Here is a 17,185-nt window from a genome sequence, read left to right as displayed (position 1 = left end):
CCCCCGGGGGGTCTTCAGACTCACTCCTGGTATCACATATACCTTATCCCTCAAGGCCCGTTTTGGGATCACCTTGTAACTCTCTTCTCTTTTTTTGCACATCTGTTCTTCCAAGGCCCAGCTCTTTAAAATGAGATTGTTCCAGAGCTCCTTAGCTTACAACTAATTGTTTCCTAAGTGACAATGGTTTCCCTTTTGTTTGGTTACAGCGATTGAGCAATGGCTCTAATTGCTTGAATTGATCTTAAGATTTCCATAGTCACAGGTATCAACATCCTCATTGACAGGGAGGGGCTCACGGGAGAAGCACCCCAGCCCTGCCACCTTGGTGTTTGGCCAGTCCCCAGCTCCATCCCCTGCTCTGGGCGCTTCCCCCGGCTGCCACCAGCCCCTCCTTTATCAGGCCAGGGTGGTGGGAGATAGGGAGGGAGGCCGACACGCCCTCCAGTGGCAGCGTGCTGGAAACAGTCCCACTGGTGCTGTTAGATCAGAGCGCTGGGAAAATGCCTCCAGCTCCCCGGCCCACCAGCGCAGCGGGCTGGGGCTGGGGGGCTGCAGAGCTCTTGAAAAGCACAGAAGGAGGAGCCGTGTTGGAGCTGAAGTGTTTCGCTAGCAGGCTGCAGGGCTGGCTGCTGCCTCCCAGGGTACCGGGGCTTGTCAGGGCTCTGACCAGCAGCCCTAGGAAGGCTGCTTTGGCATCTGACCCTGCAGTCCGTCTCCATCCATAGGCTTCACTGCCTTTTTTCCCCAGCTGGTAAGAAAAATCACTTCTCCCTCCCTCCCTCCCTCCCTCCCTCTCCCAGGCCACCGGTGGCCAGAGGTCTCAGCTGGCTGGAAACATGCTGGTTGGGTATTTGAGCTCCTTCGCAGGAGCTCTGGTATCCACACAGACCTCTCTAATAGCTATCTGCATGTTTTAGTTAAGATTTAGTTTTAACTCCCACCATATACTTTTCTTCAAAATGCTGTGTTTCCACAGACTGTTGCTTTTCTCAGTGGTTGCCCTCTAAAAGGGAAAAAAAAAAGAGAGACAAACTGCCAAGAACCATGAAAGGAAGCTTAGGAGCCCTGCTTATTTCTCCACTCCCAGAACCTCTCACCTCACTCACGCCGGTCCCCCTTGTTACCGCTCAAAGGGCAATAACAACTTTCCAAACAGAAATGCAGTTTAGAAAGCCAACATTGGTTTATTCAGCGCTGGGTGCATGGGGGATCTCTTCTCCTAACATGCACACCTAGCCTTTAATCCCTTATATATTTATACACTTAGGTTACAAAACCATTACAAAATCACATTTCCATCACATAGTTACCTTATTGTTACCTGACCGGAACCCCCATTCCCCGTCCCCCTGTGCCGCTGAGGGGGGGCGGAGGTTGAAGCCGGGAGTGAAGTTGAGCCTGGGAAGATGGGAGGGGTGGGGGCAGGTGTTTTCAGATTTGACTTTATTTCTCATTCCTCTCCTCTGTTTCGCTTAGTAAGAAGTTAGATGAATTTCCTCTCTAAGTTCAGTCTGTTTTGCTCGTGACGATAATTAGTGAGTGATCTCTCCCTGTCCTTATCTCGCCCCAGAAGCTTTTTGCTATACTTTTTCTCTCTCCCCTGTCTGGTGAACAAGGGACATGATAGAGCGGCTCTGGTGGGCACCTGGCCCCCAGCCAGGGTCAACCCACCACACCTGGCAACTCCATGTGGGACACCAAAGCTATTTGCACTACAGCGCAGTCTGCAGTAAAGAAAACTGGCCTTGCGCTTTGATTCCAACACCGCATCCTCAAACAAAACGAGGCTGTTCCCTTTGAGGAACAGGGATGGAAATCTCACCTGCCATCCCAAAGGTATGCTGTGGCATTGCTTCACTTTTGGCCCCTTTCCTCAGGCTTGGGAACTCTTTTGCAGAGCCTGCTTTTTCCTCTTTGTAACAGGCGATGTCTGGGGTTCCACAGGTTGCTTCGTTGTGGGGCACCACCCGTACCCCTGGATTTGCCTTCATCAATGCATCCTTGTACTAGGAAAGAAACGGAAAATTACCAGGCGTGCCGGTGATGACATGATACTATCCACAGGGCAACAGAGCGCGCTGCTTGTAAGACAATTTAATACAGGAAATAATCCTTCCACACCTTGAGTTTTTCACAGTTTCATCACGTGCTTTGAGTCGGACCAGGATATCCTTCACTGAGGTTGAAAGTTAATCCTGAATCTGCAGCTAAAAAGTTACAAATTGTTTTTCATAGTTCCACCGTTAAGAATGTTCCAGATAGTTTTTCACAGTTCAGGATGTCACAGAGAGTTTTGTAAATAGCGGCTAGGGACTCCTGAGGATGGCCATTGTCCAGTGCTACCATTCTGTCAGTTCCTATTTACCCAGACAAGGTGTCAAGGAAGACGTGCTTGTCAAGAGGTAGAAGCACAACCCATACATCGTTAGTCTGATCAACGGACCCTGAAGAACCATTTGGGAGTGCCAGAAGTATTGAGAAACGAGGGGAAAGGTAATTTGGGCCAGGGTCTCCGCAACCACCCACCCACGAGCCCCCTACCCAAATTATACCACCTACCCAAAGATAAAGGCCGAGAAAAGAACCGAGCATGCCTTCTAGTTTGCATCCTAGCAGAAGAAATCTGAACCAATCGTTGTAATTGGGAGTCTCCTCATTTGGAAGGTTTGTGTATAAATATGACAGGGAACGGGCATCAGGTGTGCTTGATTTGTGGAAATCCACCCAGCACCCAGGCCTGAATAAAAAGCAATATGTCTCCTACGTGTGTGAGAAGTGGCTTAGTGTACACGGCGTAACGAATCCGCTGTTTGGACAACAAGCTGATGTCTGGGAAGCCGAAATCTGCCATTAGGACAAGGGCTACTCGTCCAGAGTAGCTGTTGGGCTGTACGCTGTTGGGGCGGGGCGGAACACGCGGAGACCCCACATTCCTTCCTGGGAGACGCCAGAGAGTCCTTAGCAGCCAACAGCCAGAACGCAGCACGGCGCCGCCACCACTGCAGCTCCCACCGCGCAGCCCCCGGGACCCCCCGGCACCCCGGCTCCCGCAGATTTTTCTCCTTCCCCAAACCTTCTACCCCCAAGGTAGGCACCCACCCCGACCCCTGCAGCCCGGGGACGCTCTTGGGGGCAAGAGCGGAGGTGACCGCCGGCCATCGCTCCTGTCTCTCTTCCAGGCTCAGCCAACCTGTGCCCACTGCCCCGCCAGCAGCAGCCCTTCCCCGCAGCCTGGGCACCCTCACTGCACGTGGCACCCCAGGGCCCCCAGGCACTACCACCACCAGGTACGGCACCCCGGCTGCTCTGCCACCCCGGCGCCTTCGCCATCCCCGGCCCCCGCGCACGCCCAGCATCCCCATCAGCCCTGTCCCCAGGGCACTTTTGGCACAGGGCTTCAGCAAGCCCAGGCAAGCGTCCCTGCTCTCGCCTGGCTCATGCGTGCCCAGGAAATCCAAGTCCCAGAGAATTTCCCCAATGCTTGGGGCCATCTCTCCCGCTTCACCTCCTAGAAGCCAGGTGAACCAACATCCCCCCTGGGCCGTGACCGCCCCCCCCCCCCCAGCCCCTCTGCTGGCCCCCACAACCAAGCCCCTGGGGACCCGGATGGAGACTTTGCAGTCTCTGAGGAGGAGCTTCTCAAAGAGGCCCGAAGGCTCTTTGGTGTCTCCCTGGATGCAGGGGGGGGGTCAGTCAGGATGGTTTGGGCAGCAGCCCTGTGCCTGGGGAGCTTGGTGGCACCGGCACAAACACCCCCCACTGTGACTTTGCCTCGCTCTCCCTGCCCAAGGAGCTGCTCACCCTGCCCAAGGAGCTGCTCACCCCCGACTACAGCATCCCTGAGACCACCGACGCCATGCTCATCCTGGGAGAGTTCTACACCATCGGGATGCAGCCCCAGGAGCCATGGGGGGCTGCGGGGATGGCCCTGCCACCATCCCAGGCTGCCGCCTGCGAGAAGCGGGGGAAGAAGCGGGGGCAGAGCGCCTTGCCAAAGCCAGACAGCAAGCGCAGGGCTCTGGCAGGCAGCACGCGGGTGGCAGGGGGGGAAGTAGCGCCCGAGCAGGGATGAGGTGGAGGTGGAGGGAGTGGGGGATGGGGGAGGAGGGGTGGTGTATTTGGGGGGGGGGGAGGGGGGGGGAAGGAGGGGGGGGGGGGAGGGAGGGAGGGGGGTTAGAGTAGCTTTGATGGGACCTTTCCTTTTGTGTTTTGTCAATTAAAAGCTGTTCCTCCAGAACCGCTCTGTGCCTTTCTCCTTGGCTCTTTGAAGACTCCGCTCACTTTTCTGCTAGGCACAGGGGCCCAAATCTCTGCTTTAAATGCCGATACCGCAGGCCGGAGTGGGATCGTCCCTGATTCATAACAGATATGGGTTACCGATGTATTTGGATATGGCAAACCCCAACCTACAGCCCGAGTAAAGTGCTGGTTGCTGGCAGACACCACCCCCACCGAGACCACTATGGTGTTGGCAGTGCTCCCCACCAATACTCTGGGATCGGATTTAGTGAAGGGGAAGTCCTGGACGGACTCGGCAGGGAGGCAGTGGAAGTTTGGGGTTCCGTCAACCCTGATAAGGCTTTTTACAGACTGCCCCTACGCTTCCCCCGATTAAACTCGTGAGTGTGAAAGGCTGTCCCTTACCACGGGGAGAGAGAGGGAGGGAATCGCTCCGCTGATAAAAGAGCTGCAGGAACAGGGGGGTAAGTATTCAAACTCACTCCCCTCATAACTCCCCAGTGTGGCCAGTTTGCAAACCAAACGGGAAGTGGCGGCTAACCATCGATTAGTGGCGCTTCAAGGCAGGCACTAGTCCCCTGACAGCGGCCCTGCCTAATACAGCCCAACTTATTGTCACCATCCTGTTACCGGAAAGCGGCAGGAGAATTCACTCTCTAAGACTTATTCGGAAGGTTTGGAAAGCAGGCATTCTTTATTGCAGCGCTGGGTGCACGGCTTGAGAGCTTGCACAACTCGACCTCCCCATCCTCCCCTCGTTCTCCCTGCAATAGCACTGAATTTCTCATTTCCACCAAAAGAGTCCCCTTCATCAGAAACATCCTCCTCGTCCGCTCCTCCATATTGGACGCACCACTGACTCATACTACACGCCGAACAACAACGCTTACAGAGTTTCTGATTATCTTTTGCCCAGGTCAGAACCAAAGGATCTCTCCCTATTCATTTACATTCCCTGCTCCATTCAGGATGATCTCGTAAAGCAGAGAATAAATCAACATGGGGAACTTCATCCCATTTTCCTTCCCCTCTTAAGAATAACAACAACTGGAATAGAGTATCCTAAAAGTCCCATTAACCAGCCACTTTTCTCCCTCCTTCAGTCCCTACAATGGCCACCACTGATTACAATAGTTGATTAGATCCTCTCTCTTTGCCACTCCTCCTGGGGGTCCTGCTATTTGCTTCCAATTTAATAAAATGCACCCAAGAGGACATTTCTTTCCCATCAATTCCCTTTTAGAAGTTCCAGTTCCCAGTTTAAAAACAGGGCACTAAAACAATTTCACCCCAGCTTTTTACAACAATACTACACACTTACAAACACTACAGCAACAAACACAAAACCACGCCATTACGATCACGGCCGTATTCAACGTTCAACAGACAAACTTCTGAGCTTCCCTTTCGGGAAGGAGACTCACCCTTCAGTTTCAATCAAAGGGTACTTTCCCTTTGCCCCAGCGATACGGCCCAACCCTGCGCAGCTTTCGCTACGACCCACGGACAGGCATCAGAAAATAATACTGAAAGAATGCCTTTGCCTTGTTGATGGTCCTTGCTCAGAATTCTTTGGTCCAGGGATCGCAGGTTGTCCCCGAGAATCCCTCGGTGCCGGCTGGAGGTCCTGCGATCCCTCGGATCCGCCCATGTTCCAGAGCAGTGTCCCATCTGCGGTGCCAAATTCTGTTACCAGAAAGCGGCAAAATAGTTCACTCTCTAAGGCTTATTTGGAAGTTTTAGAAAGCAGGCATTCTTTATTGCAGCGCTGGGTGCACGGGGGATAACTCCACCTAAGGTGCACACCCAAAAGACAAAACTAGCAAGTATTTCTACTATGTTCATAGACATATTCAGTATCTTTCCCAGTAGTGCTTATCACAGGCAGGGATCTTACTTGGGAACTCGTTAGCATATGCTAAGGTCTTTCCCCCATGTTTGTTGACACCCCCGGGGGGTCTTCAGACTCACTCCTGGTATCACATATACCTTATCCCTCAAGGCCCGTTTTGGGATCACCTTGTAACTCTCTTCTCTTTTTTTGCACATCTGTTCTTCCAAGGCCCAGCTCTTTAAAATGAGATTGTTCCAGAGCTCCTTATCTTGCAACTAATTGTTTCCTAAGTGACAACGGTTTCCCTTTTGTTTGGTTACAGCGATTGAGCAATGGCTCTAATTGCTTGAATTGATCTTAAGATTTCCATAGTCACAGGTATCAACATCCTCATTGACAGGGAGGGGCTCACGGGAGAAGCACCCCAGCCCTGCCACCTTTGTGTTTGGCCAGTCCCCAGCTCCATCCCCTGCTCTGGGCGCTTCCCCCGGCTGCCACCAGCCCCTCCTTTATCAGGCCAGGGTGGTGGGAGATAGGGAGGGAGGCCGACACGCCCTCCAGTGGCAGCGTGCTGGAAACAGTCCCACTGGTGCTGTTAGATCAGAGCGCTGGGAAAATGCCTCCAGCTCCCCGGCCCACCAGCGCAGCGGGCTGGGGCTGGGGGGCTGCAGAGCTCTTGAAAAGCACAGAAGGAGGAGCCGTGTTGGAGCTGAAGTGTTTCGCTAGCAGGCTGCAGGGCTGGCTGCTGCCTCCCAGGGTACCGGGGCTTGTCAGGGCTCTGACCAGCAGCCCTAGGAAGGCTGCTTTGGCATCTGACCCTGCAGTCCGTCTCCATCCATAGGCTTCACTGCCTTTTTTCCCCAGCTGGTAAGAAAACTCACTTCTCCCTCCCTCCCTCCCTCCCTCCCTCTCCCAGGCCACTGGTGGCCAGAGGTCTCAGCTGGCTGGAAACATGCTGGTTGGGTATTTGAGCTCCTTCGCAGGAGCTCTGGTATGCACACAGACCTCTCTTTGCATGTACCTGGAGGACCAGCACGTGTGAAAGGCTGTGGTCCTCCTTTCATAATGATCTCTACCCATTGTAAACCCTTTTTCCACCAGGAAAAACAACCAATCACAACAAGGTTTAGCAGATTGCACCCTGCTTACTACAAGTTATTGTGGAGCGCAGAACGCAAACCCTTCAAGCCACTTGTCATCGAGGAAAAGGGACTCTTGCCTTGCAGCAGCTCCTCTGCATGGGCTCAGCCCAAGCTGAGACCCTGTCACCCACCTCTCACCTGCCACTAACTTTATCTAGATTCAGGTTTGGAAATGCTGATGCTTGTCAGGGTTCCTATTCTTGGCTCTGCAAAATGAGGCGTATCTGCAGAGGCATCCTCAGCTGGGGCACACCATCAGCCGTGCCACTGCTGGAGCGGGCACGGCAGCGTGCAAACTGAACAACCCCTCCGACTTGCACCCCAAGACCATGCAACTGGCAGGTTTCAAAGCCTGCAGGTGGTTGCAGGGTTCACAGAAACGTCATCCAGTTCCTAAATATCTTAAAACAAAGCCTTGGTGGGTGTCAGGACAGAAGAACATAATCTGACACCAGAACAGTGCTAGCCTCTCCAAAACACCTGGTGCATCGAGACTGGCCCACGGATTGGAGGGAACCTGCCTTGGGAGTCTTTTCCCATTGAAACTGAAAAATCTGGAATGCCACCTCTGATTTTTCTTCTTCCTTGTCAGGGCTTGAATGCAGCTCCCCCAAAGCACAGCACTGGCATGGACGGTCTTACTCCGAAGCGATACTGCTGTAAACGGGAGCAGACCAGAGGCAGTCCTGGCTACAGCACAAACAGGGTGGCATGTGTCACCGGAGATGACCGGTCCTGGCAGAGCGGTGGCACCTGGAGGAAGAGTGCCAGCAGTGGGAAAGGGGGCACAGCCTCACGTCGCCCTTCCCAAGCAGACAGAGCTGGGGCTGAGAAACAGATGCAGCCGGCAGGACAAAAAGCCCAGTGAAAATCTATCCCTGGGGTGGGTACCACAAAAGTCAGGAGAAACGGGTGCTGGCAAAGCAGCACCGGAGGGAGAGGGGGCTGTAGCCCTGCAGAGCCCCACGCTGCAGTCTGAGTCACCGCTTGTAAATCCTCACGCACTGGGGCTGAGGCATCTCTCTGCTGGGTAAGAGAAGTGGGAAACAAGCTACTGTTCTGGGACACTCGGATTCCTCTGCTTTGAATTGTTATTGTTTCCATTCCAATGTTAGGACTTTCACCTGAGGTTTTACAAACCATGTTATTGGTTGGTTTCTTTATGGTCTTGTTTTCCTTCCCCTCACACAGCAGACACAGCTCCTGTACCAATCTGTGCAGCAAACAGAGCTAAATGTCCCCAGCGTGAAACCCATGTCTGTATTTTTTCTAATTTTCATATACGCAACTAATCAATTTGTACTGAGTTACAAATGCAGAAGCTGGAGTGTACATTCTCCTCCCAAACTTGGGTTAACAGTATGATGTTTACCGTGTGTGCGCGCTTCTCTCTTTCCCGCTCTCTCTACATTATGTAGACAGGAATGTATATATGCACACATTCTCCTAAACAAGATATTTTTTTCTACAGAAATGGAGTTACATTTAATTTGATTGGTTTTGCCTGCCCTTTAGCTTAGCACAGTTGGAAGAGAAATCTGAGAAGAAATTCAACCTCCTCCCTCAATACAGCCCTGTTCCTTTTGACAGGAGAAATTCAGCTGTGCCAAGGAGAAAGAGAAAGGCTGGAGGCGCCTCATCTGAACAACCAAAATCCAAGAAAGGTGCATTACCATGTGCAATACATGCTTGAGCAACAACAATGCTACGGCCAGCTCAGGAATTTATACCTTCTTCCTTTACTGCTGCATATGAAAAGTGTGAAGTCCAAGAAAATAGTTTTCTAGCACTGAAGTCAGTGGGTTGTCACCAGTTTCCAGGCTGCGCTCTTGACTCCCGAGTTTCATGCTGAGCAGAACTGGTTAGAGTTTGTCCATGAAATAGATTCCTCAGAGCAAGCAGATTGACCAAAACCACAAACAGTTTAGAGGAAAGTGAATTTGACAAGTTTTGCCAGGAGAAAAGGGGGAAAAAATGGCAGCAGATGATCAAGAGGTGACAAGGCTTTCTTATTAGCCAGAGCTGAAAGGATGATCTTATGTTCTGTGGATTACTTGTAGGTTATATTGGAAATCAGAGGAAATCTGTTTGTATCTTTAGCTCTGCTACCCCATCCCCATGAAACCCTCGGACGGTCACTTTCTCTCCTTACCTCTGGAATGGTCAATCAGGGCTGTCGACCCCCAGCTCCAGTGGCCCTTCAGTTTGTGGCAGATCCAGAGCAGAGAAAGAAGAGGGCGAGCAGCTCACTCGCAGGAAGGGACTCCAGTGGCGGCAGGAAGACAGCCAGGCTTTGTGCATCGGGCGTTGTGCTTCAGGCTGCTTGCCCACGTGCTGTAGATTGCAAAGGACCTGCGAGAGACAGGGAATAGCCATGAGGCTGAATTTGGGGTAGGACTAGGGGCAGCAGTTACTGCCACTTCCCAGCCTTGCACCGGTACCCGGCACAAAGGCTGCCTGTCCATTCAGTGACACTTGGGGCCAAGGTGGCCCTGGATGCTGAGGCAGGGGTGAGACAAGTGTCAGGAGATGCTCCTGGTGGCAAAACCTGACGCAGAACTCAGAGCAGTCGTTCCCAAGCTGTCATGCCTTACACCTTGCTGCTGCTGCTGCTGCTGCTCTAGACCTGGGAAAGGCCAAATATGCATCCAACAGCTGGTCTGTCTCACCCCTGTCATCAGTCTACCAAAAGTTACCACGGCACCTTCTGCCATGCAAAGTGGTGCTGTGGCCGCATAGCACCTTTGAAACACCTGACACCAGCCAGCCCACAATTCCTGCAGACACCTCCCAACCAAAACCGGGCAGGGGCAGCAGTCTTCCCCCCGAGTGAGCTCCTTTTGTGTGAGTCACTAGCAAGCTCTTTTGCTGCTCCTTCACAACATACCTTTCTGCAAAGGCTTTTGAGGACCAGACTCCAGGCAGGCACTGCTCTCTAGAAGCACCAAATCTCTCACGGTAATTGTTTCTTCTCCAGGAGGCCACCAGACTTGAGGTCCCCCAAGATTTAGGCCTTCTTTCCCATCCCAGTGACTGGTTTGAATTAACTTCCTCTATTGTTTTCGTCGGTTTGTTTGGGTTTCTCTAAGGTCCAAGTCTCCCTGCAGTGCTTCTCCCACACTGCCTCCTGCTCTCACTCATTTAGTCGTTCCCCCTCTCGTTCCCACTCGCAATCACCACCGTATCCAAGAAGAGGCGAAGGGAAGAGTCGTAACAGTCGTTGCAGGTCAAGGTCAGATGGTTATCACCGTTCAAGGGCAAGGGCAGCCCCATACAGAAGATACCGTTCACGCTCAAGGTCTCCAGTACTTAGAGAACAGTCTTCCGCTAAATGGAGTATACCTCAAGGGGAAGAAGAAAGGCAGCATTTTAGCAGATACAGAGAAATTCCACCTGAATTCATTTATGTTCTTAATTCATCTTCATATCATCTCTATCAAAAATTTCTGAACTTGTCCATGCTCTTTAAGTTGGAAAAAAGCACACAGCATCCATTAGCTTCTCTCAGTGTTTAGCTATAGTCTCTAACATTTTCAGAGCAGAGCTACGCTGTAAAACAGTAAAACAGTCCAATGAAATGGAAGCACCGACTGCAAATGTGACATTCATGTAACTCTCAGTTGGGCTAATAGTGGGATGTTCAGATAAGCGTACTGTGCTGACTGGCAGAGCAGATGAGAAACTGCCTTACTGTAACTCAAGTCTTAAAGCGATTAAAAGAAAAAAAAACCCATCTCACATCTACACCCCCTCAACTCCCAAATGTCCCCCATACAATTTGTTCTTCCATTTTCCTCAGATGGGCCTGAAGGAGAGGGAAAATAAAAAGTTAATTCAGTCTCAGTAACTGAGATGATTTTCTTTTACTTGAGTGTGCAAAATCATTTGGAAGGCAGTAAAAAAGTCTTCCAAATCTTTCTTCTCATGCCACAGACTTGTTTTGCACAGAACTGCATAAGCAGCAGTGGTTCCCATGGCCGTCTCCTCCTGGAGATAACAGGAATGGAAACCAAAGCTCTCACCCTGCCTGAGCAACAGTGATATGCAAAAGAAGAGCTGTAACACGGTCGGTCCTCAAACTGCCACGTTCCTGCAGCACTGACTTGGGAGATCCTCTCAGCTTTGCATCACCCGGAAGCTACGCTGACGCTGCTACAGAGGGGCGTCCTTCCCAGCACCAAGCAGTTGCCCTTGGGAAAGACATGCTTGCTTCTTCTCTCCCTCTCCAAGCCCCCAAGCTGAATTCCCAGTGCTAGTGTCTTTTGAAAACAAATGGCAACCAAGCAGCCACCTGGAGCAAAACCAGATGGAGGAGGCTTGCTTTGAAGCCGACAGCAGGAGCTTCCCTATCTCGCAGCTCAGTCCACGGGCCACGTGCTCAGTAGGGACGTACCCTCCAGATGACTGCCTTCTCTGTGGGTCACTTGGAGATTTCTCAAATCAACAAGGAATTCTTTCCTTGCCAATTACAAATCTCTCTTACACCAAGGTATGTGTGAGCAGAACAGCAGGGACGGAACGCTTTGTCCTAAGCTTCTGAAATTCTTGCCGCACAGGGTAGAAACTCCTGATGTGGCTCAGGCCAAGCTGGGTTGAGCACTGGAAACCCCCGAGCTTGGGCAGCACCGTGTCTACTAGCAAGCAGGTGAAGTTATGCAGAGGAGAACCCCACAACTATGCTGAGGTGGCTTCTTGGTACCAAGGCACTCGTGTGACTTTTTTACTCCACGGCAAGGTAAACACAGCCTCTGATTTTCAAAAAGGAATGAATAAGGGAAACTAATTAGCCTAGAAGAATTTTAAAACACAACGTATAACTTGGCAACACTTGAGTCAGGCCCCACAAACTCAGGCTTCGCCTCTCTCATGCTCCAGTACGAAAGAAAACAATTAGTAAAAGAGTTGGAATGTAGAAACGGGATAAGAGAAGCCGTAAATTAGGGAACAGTCCTTGGGTGTGAACTAGAAAAAAGACACAAAGTTTGAGGAAACCTGATAAAGGGGGCCCAATATTGTGGGTAATTAGCTTAGATTAATAGTAGCATTTACGTGTAAGTTTGGATGTCCTTTATTGCCGTGTTAAAAGACTAACTAAAAATCTGAATGGTGCAGCCCCTGAAGTAGAATTGTTGGTAAATGTGGGAGCCAGAATATTGCCTTTTACAACCTGAAAAATAGTGTAAACCAATAATTCTTTTTGAATGTTTATGGTATAAACAGAGATTGTGAATGCAATCTGGGACAGCCGTAGAGTGTGCTAAGTAAGTGTCAAGTGTGGACCCCTTGGGAAAAGAAGGAGCGTGCTACCGAAATAGTAAAGATTGTTTGTGGTTGGCAAGATAGACATTTAAACGAGTAAAATGAGAAGCGATCAGAGCGGATGAATCTTGAAGAAGAGTCCATCAGGATGCATACTGAGACACTGGCAAGAAACAGAAGGTTCACCGGGAGGTGTAACAGATAAGAGAACTCTGATAAAATATTATCATCGCTGGTGACCGATGGATAAATTGGATGATCAGGAAAAATGGCCCAAGAATAAAAATTGGGAATAAAAGGACAATGTTACAATTGATGTTGTTTTGTAGAAGGGAGAAGAAATGGCATGAGGTACCTTATGTTGATGTGTTTTCACCTTGCGAAATCATCCTGAGTGGCTGAAGCACTGTGGGTTTACCCTGCAAGACCCCCTGGCATCAGCATTAGAAAAGCAGGAAAAGGCAGCAGGAGGCTGTGAAGGTGTTGCTCTGCTTGTAGTACGGGGCAACGGGGTTTGAAGTGCGGGCGTGATGAGGAGGAGGATTTGGAATTACTGAGAGATGTTGGAGGTTGCATGGCTGGGTTTTGATAACAGGGAGCAAGAGAAGGAAATTAGAGAAGAGCAAGGAGAAAACGAACGAGAGCGGAGACAGGCACGGAGAGACAGGGAAAGAGAGGGAAACCTGACAGCTGCACTGCAGGGAGCGTCAGCAAACAGCAACTTCAGGGGAGGACGGCAATACTATGGGGGGAGAGGCGAGGCCCCTCCAGCACAAAAAAACAGGGATACCTTAGGAGATCATCAGTGTGCCTATTGGAAAGAACTGGGACATTGGAAAGAGTAAGGACCGTTTTAGGGGTCCTATTCCTGTCAGTGCAGAGGTTCTGGAGGAGGCACCATACGATCAAGAAGCAGCTGCCTTTCCACGTCAGTTCCCCTGAACTAAGTCCTGAAGGGGACCGGGGGAAACCTCCCCAGCAGAACCCCTGGCTACAGTAGAGCTGGGGAAATGGAAAATAGATTTTCTTGTAGATACTGGGGTGACTTATTCTGTTAAATACTTATCAAAGACAATTGAGGGACGATACAGTAAACGTTGTGAGTGCCACAGGGAAAGCGGAACAGCGTGCCTTTTCCCATCCTTTAAATTCTAAGCTCGGAAAACAATGGGTAACTCACCAATTTTTATATATGCCTGAATGTCCTATACCACTCTTGGGACGGCACCTATGGAGTAAACTGGAAATGCAGATCACCTTTAAAGATGGGGAAGTTCAATTATTAATCCCTGAATCTCAAGCCATCGAGGCAAGAGTTTTGATGTGGCAGGAACAACCGAAGACTAACAAAGGAATTCCCGAGGAGGTGAAGAATGCAGCGACACCTTTGGTATGGGCTAATGAGGTCCCGGGTAGATCCAGAAGAGCGGAACCCGTAAGAATTATCCTTAGACCTGGAACAAATCCGGCAAGACAAAAATAATACCCATTGAAAATAGAGGCCAAAAAGGATTAAAAAGGTTAATACCCAACTTTAGAGAATATGGGTTGCTGGTATAATGCGAATCAGAATTTAACACCCCAATCTTACTCGTGAAAAAGCCAGGGGGTGAGGAATATAGATTAGTGCAAGATTTACGAGCTGTGAACCAAATAGTGCAGGACATTCACCTAGTGGCTGCAAACCCTTATACATTATTAACTCAACTGAAAAATGATCAAATTTGGTTTACCGTACTGAACCTAAAGGATGCTTTCTTCTGTCTGCCCTTGGCAGGAGAAAGTCAGAAGCTGTTTGCTTTTGAATGGGAAAATCCTGAAACAGGCAGAAAAACACAATTAACTTGGACGGTGTTACCTCAAGGATTTAAGAATAGCCCCACTATCTGTGGGAACCAGTTGGCCCCAAAACTCGAAACATGGACTCCTCCATCTCAGACAGGGACTTTATTACAATATGTGGATGATTTACTAGTAGCTACAACTACGAAGGAGGATTGTGCCCAACGGACAGAGAGCTTGTTAAATTTTCTAGGATTAAGTGGGTGCAAATTTTCCCAGCAAAAGGCCCAAGTGATTCAACCACAAGTCACCTTCCTCGGATTTGAGATCTCTGGAGGACAAAGAGAACTCGGTAAAGGTCGAAAAGAAGCTATTTGCCGCACACCATTGCCGGGAACTGCGAAAGAACTTAGGGCCTTTTTAGGTATGACAGGATGGTGCAGATTATAGCTACGTAATTATGGACTCTTAGTAAAACCGTTGTATCAATTGCTAAAAGATAATCAGTTAAAGTTGACCTGGACGGGAGAAGCAAAAAGAGCCTTTGAACAACTGAAACCAGAAGTGATGAGAGCACCGGCCCTAGGTCTTCCTGACGTGTCTAAGCCCTTCTGGCTATTTTCTCATGAGAGGCAAGGAATAGCCTTAGGGGTGCTGGCCCAACAACTAGGCCCTTATAAAAGAGCAGGAGCTTACTTTTCCAAGCAATTGGATGAAGTAAGCAGAGGATGGCCTGGATGTCTACGAGCAGTAGCTGCAGTTATCCTGAATGTACAGGAAGCACGCAAATTTACAATGGGCCAGAAAATGATAGTAACGGTGTCTCATACGGTTTCAGCCGTGTTAGAACAAAAAGGAGGACATTGGCTTTCCCCCTCTAGATTTCTGAAATACCAAGCCATACTAGTGGAACAAGATGCTATAACTATAGTCACCACTATCATTGTGAACCCAGCTTCTTTCCTTAGCGGGGAAATCTCGGAGCCAGTGGTCCACGACTGTTTAAAAACGATGGAAGCGGTATATTCCAGCCACCCCCACCTAAAAGAGGAGCCGCTCCACGATGCTGAGGACTCCTGGTATACAGACGGAAGCAGCTTTGTGAAACAAGGAGAACGCCAAGCAGGGTATGCTGCGACCACTACCCAAAGGGTAATCGAAGCAAAATCATTACCTGCGGGGACATCAGCTCAAAAGGCTGAAAACATTGCCCTAACCTGAGCATTAGAGCTGGCAAAAGGGAAGAAGATTAATATCTGGACAGATTCAAAATATGCCTTTGGGGTTGTACATGCCCATGGTGCTATCTGGAAGGAAAGAGGACTTCTCACTGCTCAAGGAAAACATATTAAACATGCAAAAGAAATTCTAAAGTTACTAGAAGCTGTAAATCTTCCAGAAAAAGTAGCTGTTATGCATTGTAAAGGACACCAAAAAGATAACACCGACCAAGAGATTGGCAATAAATTGACAGACTCAGAAGCTGGAAAGGCAGCAGAAAAAGGTAAAGTGATGACAGCCTTAATTCCGGATGGTAAACTTCAAATTCCAAATTCTGATTTAGAGCCAGATAAATATTCCAAAGAAGATAAAAAATTAATCAATCATTTAGAAGGCAACGAAGGAAAAGATGGATGGTTTTATGTTCCAGATGGACGAATAATAGTACCCCCTCATTTGTTATGGAAATTAGTTTTAGATGAACATAAGAAAACACATTGGGGTACAGATACTTTATATAAACAATTAAACCAGAAACTTGTAAGCTGAAATTTGTACACCACTGTGAAACAAGTAACCCAAAGGTGCGAAATTTGTTTAAAGAAAAACCCAAATACGTCAAACAAAATTCAGATGGGTGTAACAGGAAAAGATACTAGTCCAGGGCAACATTGACAAAGAGATTTTTCTGAACTCCCCAGAAAAGGGGGATACAGATATGTGTTGGTGTTAACGGATACCTTCTCAGGCTGGCCAGAGGCGTTTCCCTGTAGAACCAACAGGGCTAGAGAAGTAACAAAAACGTTACTAAATGAAATAATACCACAATTTGGGGTACCCGCAACAATATCCTCAGATAGAGGTACTCACTTTTGTGCAAAAGTAGTAAGAAAAATCAGTAAAATCTTAGGAACTGATTGGCAATTACACACCCCTCACAGACCACAAGCTAGTGGCCAAGTGGAAAAAATGAACCATTTAATCAAACAACAACTAGCTGAGATTTGTCAAGAGACAAACTTGCAATGGAATCAAGCCCTCCCATGAGCCCTACCAAGAATTCAGACAAAACCGAGATCTAAAGAAAATATTAGCCCCTTTGAAATTTTATATGGGAGGCCGTATCAATTGCAATATTCAGGGGAGGATCTTACCCAACTTGGAGAAGGATACCTGTATCAGTACCTAATTAGTTTACAGAGACAGTTCAATGTCATCGAACAAACTCTTCTAGCAACACAAGTTAGAGAATTAGATCAACCCCTACATCCTTTTAAACCCAGAGACTGGGTTTATGTTAAGAATTTCACAGGTAAACCATTGGAAGAGAAGTGGAACAGACCATTTTAAATGCTGTTAACAACCTTCACCGCAATCAAGATCAAAGGGCAGCCCGCGTGGATTCATTATTCATGGATCAAGAAGGCCCCTGCATCATGGACTGTGGAACCCCAATCACCCCTGAAGATGAAAATAAAAAGGACATCATGATCAATTGGACATTACTCGTGATAGTAATGGTCCTGAGCCATGTCAATCAGGTAGAAGGACGGAATCAAAATCTACATTCATCCCTAGTCCAAAACATCACCCAAATCTTACATAAGAATGATTGTTGCATCTGCACCCCGATGCCTAAATATTCCAGCCACGGAATATCCTTAATTCCTTCATAGTCTGCTTCCATCTAATGTCTCCTGGACAA

Source organism: Grus americana, chromosome 30 (assembly GCF_028858705.1).
Source record: "Grus americana isolate bGruAme1 chromosome 30, bGruAme1.mat, whole genome shotgun sequence".
Lineage (NCBI taxonomy): Eukaryota > Metazoa > Chordata > Aves > Gruiformes > Gruidae > Grus > Grus americana.
Note: the sequence above shows the minus strand (reverse complement) of the source record.